We start from the raw sequence: 13,369 nt of genomic DNA on the forward strand, positions 1-13,369 counted from the left end.
TAACGTTATAACGTATTACGTTATATGGTATAACGTTATAACGTATTACATTATATGGTATAACGTCATATGATATAACGTTATAACGTATTACCTTATATTGTATATCGTTATAACGTATTACGTTATATGGTATAACGTCATATGGTATATAGTTATAACGTATTACGTTATATGGTATAACGTTATAACGTATTACGTTATATGGTATAACGTTATAACGTATTACGTTATATGGTATAACGTTATAACGTATTACGTTATATGGTATAACGTTATAACGTATTACGTTATATGGTGTAACGTCATATAGTATAAGGTTATAACGTATTACGTTATATGGTATATCGCTATAACGTATTACGGTATATGGTATAACGTTATAACGTACACGTTATATGGTATAACGTTATGACGTATTACGTTATATGGTATAACGTTAGAACGTATTACGTTATATGGGATAACGTTATAACGTATTACGTTATATGGTATAACGTCATATGGTATAAAGTTATAACGTATTACGTTATATGGTATACCGTAATATGGTATAACGTTATAACGTATTACGTTATATGATATAACGTTATAACGTATTACGTTATATGGTATAACGTTATAACGTATTACGTTATATGGTATAACGTTATAACGTATTACGTTATATGGTATAACGTTATAACGTATTACGTTATATGGTATAACGTTATAACGTATTACGTTATATGGTGTAACGTCATATAGTATAAAGTTATAACGTATTACGTTATATGGTATATCGCTATAACGTATTACGGTATATGGTATAACGTTATAACGTATTACGTTATATGGTATAACGTTATGACGTATTACGTTATATGGTATAACGTTAGAACGTATTACGTTATATGGGATAAGGTTATAACGTATTACGTTATATGGTATAACGTCATATGGTATAAAGTTATAACGTATTACGTTATATGGTATACCGTAATATGGTATAACGTTATAACGTATTACGTTATATGAAATAACGTTATAACGTATTACGTTATATGGTATAACGTTATAACGTATTACGTTATATGGTATAACGTTATAACGTATTACGTTATATGGTATAACGTTATAACGTATTACGTTATATGGTATAACGTTATAACGTATTACGTTATATGGTGTAACGTCATATGGTATAAAGTTATAACGTATTACGTTATATGGTATAACGTTATAACGTATTACGTTATATGGTATAACGTTATAACGTATTACGTTATATGCTATAACGTTATAACGTATTACGTTATATGGTATAACGTCATATGGTATAAAGTTATAACGTATTACGTTATATGGTATACCGTAATATGGTATAACGTTATAACGTATTACGTTATATGGTATAACGTTATAACGTATTACGTTATATGCTATAACGCTATAACGTATTACGTTATATGCTATAACGTTATAACGTATTACGTTATATGGTATAACGTTATAACGTATTACGTTATATGGTATAACGTTATAACGTATTACGTTATATGGTATAACGTTATAACGTATTACGTTATATGGTATAACGTTATAACGTATTACGTTATATGGTATAACGTTATAACGTGTTACGTTATATGGTGTAACGTCATATGATATAACGTTATAACGTATTACGTTATATGGTATAACGTTATAACGTATTACGTTATATGGTATAACGTTATAACGTATTACGTTATATGGTATAACGTCATATGATATAACGTTATAACGTATTACGTTATATTGTATATCGTTATAACGTATTACGTTATATGGTATAACGTCATATGGTATATAGTTATAACGTATTACGTTATATGGTATAACGTCATATGGTATATAGTTATAACGTATTACGTTATATGGTATAACGTTATAACGTATTACGTTATATGGTGTAAAGTCATATGATATAACGTTACAACGTATTACGTTATATGGTATAACGTTATAACGTATTACGTTATATGGTGTAACGTCATATGGTATAAAGTTATAACGTATTACGTTATATGGTATAACGTTATAACGTATTACGTTATATGGTATAACGTTATAACGTATTACGTTATATGCTATAACGTTATAACGTATTACGTTATATGGTATAACGTTATAACGTATTACGTTATATGGTATAACGTTATAACGTATTACGTTATATGGTATAACGTTATAACGTATTACGTTATATGGTATAACGTTATAACGTATTACGTTATATGGTATAACGTTATAACGTGTTACGTTATATGGTGTAACGTCATATGATATAACGTTATAACGTATTACGTTATATGGTATAACGTTATAACGTATTACGTTATATGGTATAACGTTATAACGTATTACGTTATATGGTATAACGTCATATGATATAACGTTATAACGTATTACGTTATATTGTATATCGTTATAACGTATTACGTTATATGGTATAACGTCATATGGTATATAGTTATAACGTATTACGTTATATGGTATAACGTCATATGGTATATAGTTATAACGTATTACGTTATATGGTATAACGTTATAACGTATTACGTTATATGGTGTAACGTCATATGATATAACGTTACAACGTATTACGTTATATGGTATAACGTTATAACGTATTACGTTATATGGTATAACGTTATAACGTATTACGTTATATGGTATAACGTCATATGATATAACGTTATAACGTATTACGTTATATTGTATATCGTTATAACGTATTACGTTATATGGTATAACGTCATATGGTATATAGTTATTACGTATTACGTTATATGGTATAACGTTATAACGTATTACGTTATATGGTGTAACGTTATAACGTATTACGTTATATGGTATAACGTTATAACGTATTACGTTATATGGTATAACGTTATAACGTATTACGTTATATGGTATAACGTTATAACGTATTACGTTATATGGTGTAACGTCATATAGTATAAAGTTATAACGTATTACGTTATATGGTATATCGCTATAACGTATTACGGTATATGGTATAACGTTATAACGTATTACGTTATATGGTATAACGTTATGACGTATTACGTTATATGGTATAACGTTAGAACGTATTACGTTATATGGGATAAGGTTATAACGTATTACGTTATATGGTATAACGTCATATGGTATAAAGTTATAACGTATTACGTTATATGGTATACCGTAATATGGTATAACGTTATAACGTATTACGTTATATGATATAACGTTATAACGTATTACGTTATATGGTATAACGTTATAACGTATTACGTTATATGGTATAACGTTATAACGTATTACGTTATATGGTATAACGTTATAACGTATTACGTTATATGGTATAACGTTATAACGTATTACGTTATATGGTGTAACGTCATATGGTATAAAGTTATAACGTATTACGTTATATGGTATAACGTTATAACGTATTACGTTATATGGTATAACGTTATAACGTATTACGTTATATGCTATAACGTTATAACGTATTACGTTATATGGTGTAACGTCATATGATATAACGTTATAACGTATTACGTTATATGGTATAACGTTATAACGTATTACGTTATATGGTATAACGTTATAACGTATTACGTTATATGGTATAACGTCATATGATATAACGTTATAACGTATTACGTTATATTGTATATCGTTATAACGTATTACGTTATATGGTATAACGTCATATGGTATATAGTTATAACGTATTACGTTATATGGTATAACGTCATATGGTATATAGTTATAACGTATTACGTTATATGGTATAACGTTATAACGTATTACGTTATATGGTGTAAAGTCATATGATATAACGTTACAACGTATTACGTTATATGGTATAACGTTATAACGTATTACGTTATATGGTGTAACGTCATATGGTATAAAGTTATAACGTATTACGTTATATGGTATAACGTTATAACGTATTACGTTATATGGTATAACGTTATAACGTATTACGTTATATGCTATAACGTTATAACGTATTACGTTATATGGTATAACGTTATAACGTATTACGTTATATGGTATAACGTTATAACGTATTACGTTATATGGTATAACGTTATAACGTATTACGTTATATGGTATAACGTTATAACGTATTACGTTATATGGTATAACGTTATAACGTGTTACGTTATATGGTGTAACGTCATATGATATAACGTTATAACGTATTACGTTATATGGTATAACGTTATAACGTATTACGTTATATGGTATAACGTTATAACGTATTACGTTATATGGTATAACGTCATATGATATAACGTTATAACGTATTACGTTATATTGTATATCGTTATAACGTATTACGTTATATGGTATAACGTCATATGGTATATAGTTATAACGTATTACGTTATATGGTATAACGTCATATGGTATATAGTTATAACGTATTACGTTATATGGTATAACGTTATAACGTATTACGTTATATGGTGTAACGTCATATGATATAACGTTACAACGTATTACGTTATATGGTATAACGTTATAACGTATTACGTTATATGGTATAACGTTATAACGTATTACGTTATATGGTATAACGTCATATGATATAACGTTATAACGTATTACGTTATATTGTATATCGTTATAACGTATTACGTTATATGGTATAACGTCATATGGTATATAGTTATAACGTATTACGTTATATGGTATAACGTTATAACGTATTACGTTATATGGTGTAACGTTATAACGTATTACGTTATATGGTATAACGTTATAACGTATTACGTTATATGGTATAACGTTATAACGTATTACGTTATATGGTATAACGTTATAACGTATTACGTTATATGGTGTAACGTCATATAGTATAAAGTTATAACGTATTACGTTATATGGTATAACGCTATAACGTATTACGGTATATGGTATAACGTTATAACGTATTACGTTATATGGTATAACGTTATGACGTATTACGTTATATGGTATAACGTTAGAACGTATTACGTTATATGGGATAAGGTTATAACGTATTACGTTATATGGTATAACGTCATATGGTATAAAGTTATAACGTATTACGTTATATGGTATACCGTAATATGGTATAACGTTATAACGTATTACGTTATATGATATAACGTTATAACGTATTACGTTATATGGTATAACGTTATAACGTATTACGTTATATGGTATAACGTTATAACGTATTACGTTATATGGTATAACGTTATAACGTATTACGTTATATGGTATAACGTTATAACGTATTACGTTATATGGTGTAACGTCATATGGTATAAAGTTATAACGTATTACGTTATATGGTATAACGTTATAACGTATTACGTTATATGGTATAACGTTATAACGTATTACGTTATATGCTATAACGTTATAACGTATTACGTTATATGGTATAACGTCATATGGTATAAAGTTATAACGTATTACGTTATATGGTATACCGTAATATGGTATAACGTTATAACGTATTACGTTATATGGTATAACGTTATAACGTATTACGTTATATGCTATAACGCTATAACGTATTACGTTATATGCTATAACGTTATAACGTATTACGTTATATGGTATAACGTTATAACGTATTACGTTATATGGTATAACGTTATAACGTATTACGTTATATGGTATAACGTTATAACGTATTACGTTATATGGTATAACGTTATAACGTATTACGTTATATGGTATAACGTTATAACGTGTTACGTTATATGGTGTAACGTCATATGATATAACGTTATAACGTATTACGTTATATGGTATAACGTTATAACGTATTACGTTATATGGTATAACGTTATAACGTATTACGTTATATGGTATAACGTCATATGATATAACGTTATATCGTATTACGTTATATTGTATATCGTTATAACGTATTACGTTATATGGTATAACGTCATATGGTATATAGTTATAACGTATTACGTTATATGGTATAACGTCATATGGTATATAGTTATAACGTATTACGTTATATGGTATAACGTTATAACGTATTACGTTATATGGTGTAACGTCATATGATATAACGTTACAACGTATTACGTTATATGGTATAACGTTATAACGTATTACGTTATATGGTATAACGTTATAACGTATTACGTTATATGGTATAACGTCATATGATATAACGTTATAACGTATTACGTTATATTGTATATCGTTATAACGTATTACGTTATATGGTATAACGTCATATGGTATATAGTTATAACGTATTACGTTATATGGTATAACGTTATAACGTATTACGTTATATGGTGTAACGTTATAACGTATTACGTTATATGGTATAACGTTATAACGTATTACGTTATATGGTATAACGTTATAACGTATTACGTTATATGGTATAACGTTATAACGTATTACGTTATATGGTGTAACGTCATATAGTATAAAGTTATAACGTATTACGTTATATGGTATATCGCTATAACGTATTACGGTATATGGTATAACGTTATAACGTATTACGTTATATGGTATAACGTTATGACGTATTACGTTATATGGTATAACGTTAGAACGTATTACGTTATATGGGATAAGGTTATAACGTATTACGTTATATGGTATAACGTCATATGGTATAAAGTTATAACGTATTACGTTATATGGTATACCGTAATATGGTATAACGTTATAACGTATTACGTTATATGATATAACGTTATAACGTATTACGTTATATGGTATAACGTTATAACGTATTACGTTATATGGTATAACGTTATAACGTATTACGTTATATGGTATAACGTTATAACGTATTACGTTATATGGTATAACGTTATAACGTATTACGTTATATGGTGTAACGTCATATGGTATAAAGTTATAACGTATTACGTTATATGGTATAACGTTATAACGTATTACGTTATATGGTATAACGTTATAACGTATTACGTTATATGCTATAACGTTATAACGTATTACGTTATATGGTATAACGTCATATGGTATAAAGTTATAACGTATTACGTTATATGGTATACCGTAATATGGTATAACGTTATAACGTATTACGTTATATGGTATAACGTTATAACGTATTACGTTATATGCTATAACGCTATAACGTATTACGTTATATGCTATAACGTTATAACGTATTACGTTATATGGTATAACGTTATAACGTATTACGTTATATGGTATAACGTTATAACGTATATTATATGGTATAACGTTATAACGTATTACGTTATATGGTATAACGTTATAACGTATTACGTTATATGGTATAACGTTATAACGTGTTACGTTATATGGTGTAACGTCATATGATATAACGTTATAACGTATTACGTTATATGGTATAACGTTATAACGTATTACGTTATATGGTATAACGTTATAACGTATTACGTTATATGGTATAACGTCATATGATATAACGTTATAACGTATTACGTTATATTGTATATCGTTATAACGTATTACGTTATATGGTATAACGTCATATGGTATATAGTTATAACGTATTACGTTATATGGTATAACGTCATATGGTATATAGTTATAACGTATTACGTTATATGGTATAACGTTATAACGTATTACGTTATATGGTGTAAAGTCATATGATATAACGTTACAACGTATTACGTTATATGGTATAACGTTATAACGTATTACGTTATATGGTGTAACGTCATATGGTATAAAGTTATAACGTATTACGTTATATGGTATAACGTTATAACGTATTACGTTATATGGTATAACGTTATAACGTATTACGTTATATGCTATAACGTTATAACGTATTACGTTATATGGTATAACGTCATATGGTATAAAGTTATAACGTATTACGTTATATGGTATACCGTAATATGGTATAACGTTATAACGTATTACGTTATATGGTATAACGTTATAACGTATTACGTTATATGCTATAACGCTATAACGTATTACGTTATATGCTATAACGTTATAACGTATTACGTTATATGGTATAACGTTATAACGTATTACGTTATATGGTATAACGTTATAACGTATTACGTTATATGGTATATAGTTATAACGTATTACGTTATATGGTATAACGTTATAACGTATTACGTTATATGGTGTAAAGTCATATGATATAACGTTACAACGTATTACGTTATATGGTATAACGTTATAACGTATTACGTTATATGGTATAACGTTATAACGTATTACGTTATATGGTATAACGTCATATGATATAACGTTATAACGTATTACGTTATATTGTATATCGTTATAACGTATTACGTTATATGGTATAACGTTATAACGTATTACGTTATATGATATAACGTCATATGATATAACGTCATATGATATAACGTTATAACGTATTACGTTATATTGCATATCGTTATAACGTATTACGTTATATGGTATAACGTCATATGGTATATAGTTATAACGTATTACGTTATATGGTATACCGTAATATGGTATAACGTTATAACGTATTACGTTATATGGTGTAACGTTATAACGTATTACGTTATATGGTATAACGTTATAACTTATTACCTTATATGGTATAACGTCATATGGTATAAAGTTATAACGTATTACGTTATATGGTATAACGTGATATGGTATAACGTTATAACTTATAACGATATATGGTATAACGTCATATGGTATAAAGTTATAACGTATTACGTTATATGGTATACCGTAATATGGTATAACATTATAACGTATTACGTCATATGGTATAACGTTATAACGTATTACGTTATATGCTATAACGTTATAACGTATTACGTTATATGGTATAACGATATAACGTGTTACGTTATATGGTATAACGTTATAACGTATTACGTTATATGATATAACGTTATAACGTATTACGTTATATGGTATAACGTTATAACGTATTACGTTATATGGTGTAACGTCATATAGTATAAAGTTATAACGTATTACGTTATATGGTATATCGCTATAACGTATTACGGTATATGGTATAACGTTATAACGTATTACGTTATATGGTATAACGTTATGACGTATTACGTTATATGGTATAACGTTAGAACGTATTACGTTATATGGGATAACGTTATAACGTATTACGTTATATGGTATAACGTCATATGGTATAAAGTTATAACGTATTACGTTATATGGTATACCGTAATATGGTATAACGTTATAACGTATTACGTTATATGATATAACGTTATAACGTATTACGTTATATGGTATAACGTTATAACGTATTACATTATATGGTATAACGTTATAACGTATTACGTTATATGGTATAACGTTATAACGTATTACGTCATATGGTGTAACGTCATATGGTATAAAGTTATAACGTATTACGTTATATGGTATAACGTTATAACGTATTACGTTATATGGTATAACGTTATAACGTATTACGTTATATGGTATAACGTTATAACGTATTACGTTATATGGTGTAACGTTATAACGTATTACGTTATATGGTATAACGTTATAACTTATTACCTTATATGGTATAACGTCATATGGTATAAAGTTATAACGTATTACGTTATATGGTATAACGTGATATGGTATAACGTTATAACGTATTACGTTATATGGTGTAACGTTATAACGTATTACGTTATATGGTATAACGTTATAACGTATTACGTTATATGGTATAACGTTATAACGTATTACGTTATATGGTATAACGTTATAACGTATTACGTTATATGGTGTAACGTCATATAGTATAAAGTTATAACGTATTACGTTATATGGTATAACGCTATAACGTATTACGGTATATGGTATAACGTTATAACGTATTACGTTATATGGTATAACGTTATGACGTATTACGTTATATGGTATAACGTTAGAACGTATTACGTTATATGGGATAAGGTTATAACGTATTACGTTATATGGTATAACGTCATATGGTATAAAGTTATAACGTATTACGTTATATGGTATACCGTAATATGGTATAACGTTATAACGTATTACGTTATATGATATAACGTTATAACGTATTACGTTATATGGTATAACGTTATAACGTATTACGTTATATGGTATAACGTTATAACGTATTACGTTATATGGTATAACGTTATAACGTATTACGTTATATGGTATAACGTTATAACGTATTACGTTATATGGTGTAACGTCATATGGTATAAAGTTATAACGTATTACGTTATATGGTATAACGTTATAACGTATTACGTTATATGGTATAACGTTATAACGTATTACGTTATATGCTATAACGTTATAACGTATTACGTTATATGGTATAACGTCATATGGTATAAAGTTATAACGTATTACGTTATATGGTATACCGTAATATGGTATAACGTTATAACGTATTACGTTATATGGTATAACGTTATAACGTATTACGTTATATGCTATAACGCTATAACGTATTACGTTATATGCTATAACGTTATAACGTATTACGTTATATGGTATAACGTTATAACGTATTACGTTATATGGTATAACGTTATAACGTATTACGTTATATGGTATAACGTTATAACGTATTACGTTATATGGTATAACGTTATAACGTATTACGTTATATGGTATAACGTTATAACGTGTTACGTTATATGGTGTAACGTCATATGATATAACGTTATAACGTATTACGTTATATGGTATAACGTTATAACGTATTACGTTATATGGTATAACGTTATAACGTATTACGTTATATGGTATAACGTCATATGATATAACGTTATATCGTATTACGTTATATTGTATATCGTTATAACGTATTACGTTATATGGTATAACGTCATATGGTATATAGTTATAACGTATTACGTTATATGGTATAACGTCATATGGTATATAGTTATAACGTATTACGTTATATGGTATAACGTTATAACGTATTACGTTATATGGTGTAACGTCATATGATATAACGTTACAACGTATTACGTTATATGGTATAACGTTATAACGTATTACGTTATATGGTATAACGTTATAACGTATTACGTTATATGGTATAACGTCATATGATATAACGTTATAACGTATTACGTTATATTGTATATCGTTATAACGTATTACGTTATATGGTATAACGTCATATGGTATATAGTTATAACGTATTACGTTATATGGTATAACGTTATAACGTATTACGTTATATGGTGTAACGTTATAACGTATTACGTTATATGGTATAACGTTATAACGTATTACGTTATATGGTATAACGTTATAACGTATTACGTTATATGGTATAACGTTATAACGTATTACGTTATATGGTGTAACGTCATATAGTATAAAGTTTTAACGTATTACGTTATATGGTATATCGCTATAACGTATTACGGTATATGGTATAACGTTATAACGTATTACGTTATATGGTATAACGTTATGACGTATTACGTTATATGGTATAACGTTAGAACGTATTACGTTATATGGGATAAGGTTATAACGTATTACGTTATATGGTATAACGTCATATGGTATAAAGTTATAACGTATTACGTTATATGGTATACCGTAATATGGTATAACGTTATAACGTATTACGTTATATGATATAACGTTATAACGTATTACGTTATATGGTATAACGTTATAACGTATTACGTTATATGGTATAACGTTATAACGTATTACGTTATATGGTATAACGTTATAACGTATTACGTTATATGGTATAACGTTATAACGTATTACGTTATATGGTGTAACGTCATATGGTATAAAGTTATAACGTATTACGTTATATGGTATAACGTTATAACGTATTACGTTATATGGTATAACGTTATAACGTATTACGTTATATGCTATAACGTTATAACGTATTACGTTATATGGTATAACGTCATATGGTATAAAGTTATAACGTATTACGTTATATGGTATACCGTAATATGGTATAACGTTATAACGTATTACGTTATATGGTATAACGTTATAACGTATTACGTTATATGCTATAACGCTATAACGTATTACGTTATATGCTATAACGTTATAACGTATTACGTTATATGGTATAACGTTATAACGTATTACGTTATATGGTATAACGTTATAGCGTATTACGTTATATGGTATAACGTTATAACGTATTACGTTATATGGTATAACGTTATAACGTATTACGTTATATGGTATAACGTTATAACGTGTTACGTTATATGGTGTAACGTCATACGATATAACGTTATAACGTATTACGTTATATGGTATAACGTTATAACGTATTACGTTATATGGTATAACGTTATAACGTATTACGTTATATGGTATAACGTCATATGATATAACGTTATAACGTATTACGTTATATTGTATATCGTTATAACGTATTACGTTATATGGTATAACGTCATATGGTATATAGTTATAACGTATTACGTTATATGGTATAACGTCATATGGTATATAGTTATAACGTATTACGTTACATGGTATAACGTTATAACGTATTACGTTATATGGTGTAAAGTCATATGATATAACGTTACAACGTATTACGTTATATGGTATAACGTTATAACGTATTACGTTATATGGTGTAACGTCATATGGTATAAAGTTATAACGTATTACGTTATATGGTATAACGTTATAACGTATTACGTTATATGGTATAACGTTATAACGTATTACGTTATATGCTATAACGTTATAACGTATTACGTTATATGGTATAACGTCATATGGTATAAAGTTATAACGTATTACGTTATATGGTATACCGTAATATGGTATAACGTTATAACGTATTACGTTATATGGTATAACGTTATAACGTATTACGTTATATGCTATAACACTATAACGTATTACGTTATATGCTATAACGTTATAACGTATTACGTTATATGGTATAACGTTATAACGTATTACGTTATATGGTATAACGTTATAACGTATTACGTTATATGGTATATAGTTATAACGTATTACGTTATATGGTATAACGTTATAACGTATTACGTTATATGGTGTAAAGTCATATGATATAACGTTACAACGTATTACGTTATATGGTATAACGTTATAACGTATTACGTTATATGGTATAACGTTATAACGTATTACGTTATATGGTATAACGTCATATGATATAACGTTATAACGTATTACGTTATATTGTATATCGTTATAACGTATTACGTTATATGGTATAACGTTATAACGTATTACGTTATATGATATAACGTCATATGATATAACGTTATAACGTATTACGTTATATTGCATATCGTTATAACGTATTACGTTATATGGTATAACGTCATATGGTATATAGTTA

The sequence above is a fragment of the Bombus huntii genome, chromosome 7 (genome assembly GCF_024542735.1).
Source record: "Bombus huntii isolate Logan2020A chromosome 7, iyBomHunt1.1, whole genome shotgun sequence".
In the NCBI taxonomy this organism is placed as follows: Eukaryota; Metazoa; Arthropoda; class Insecta; order Hymenoptera; family Apidae; genus Bombus; species Bombus huntii.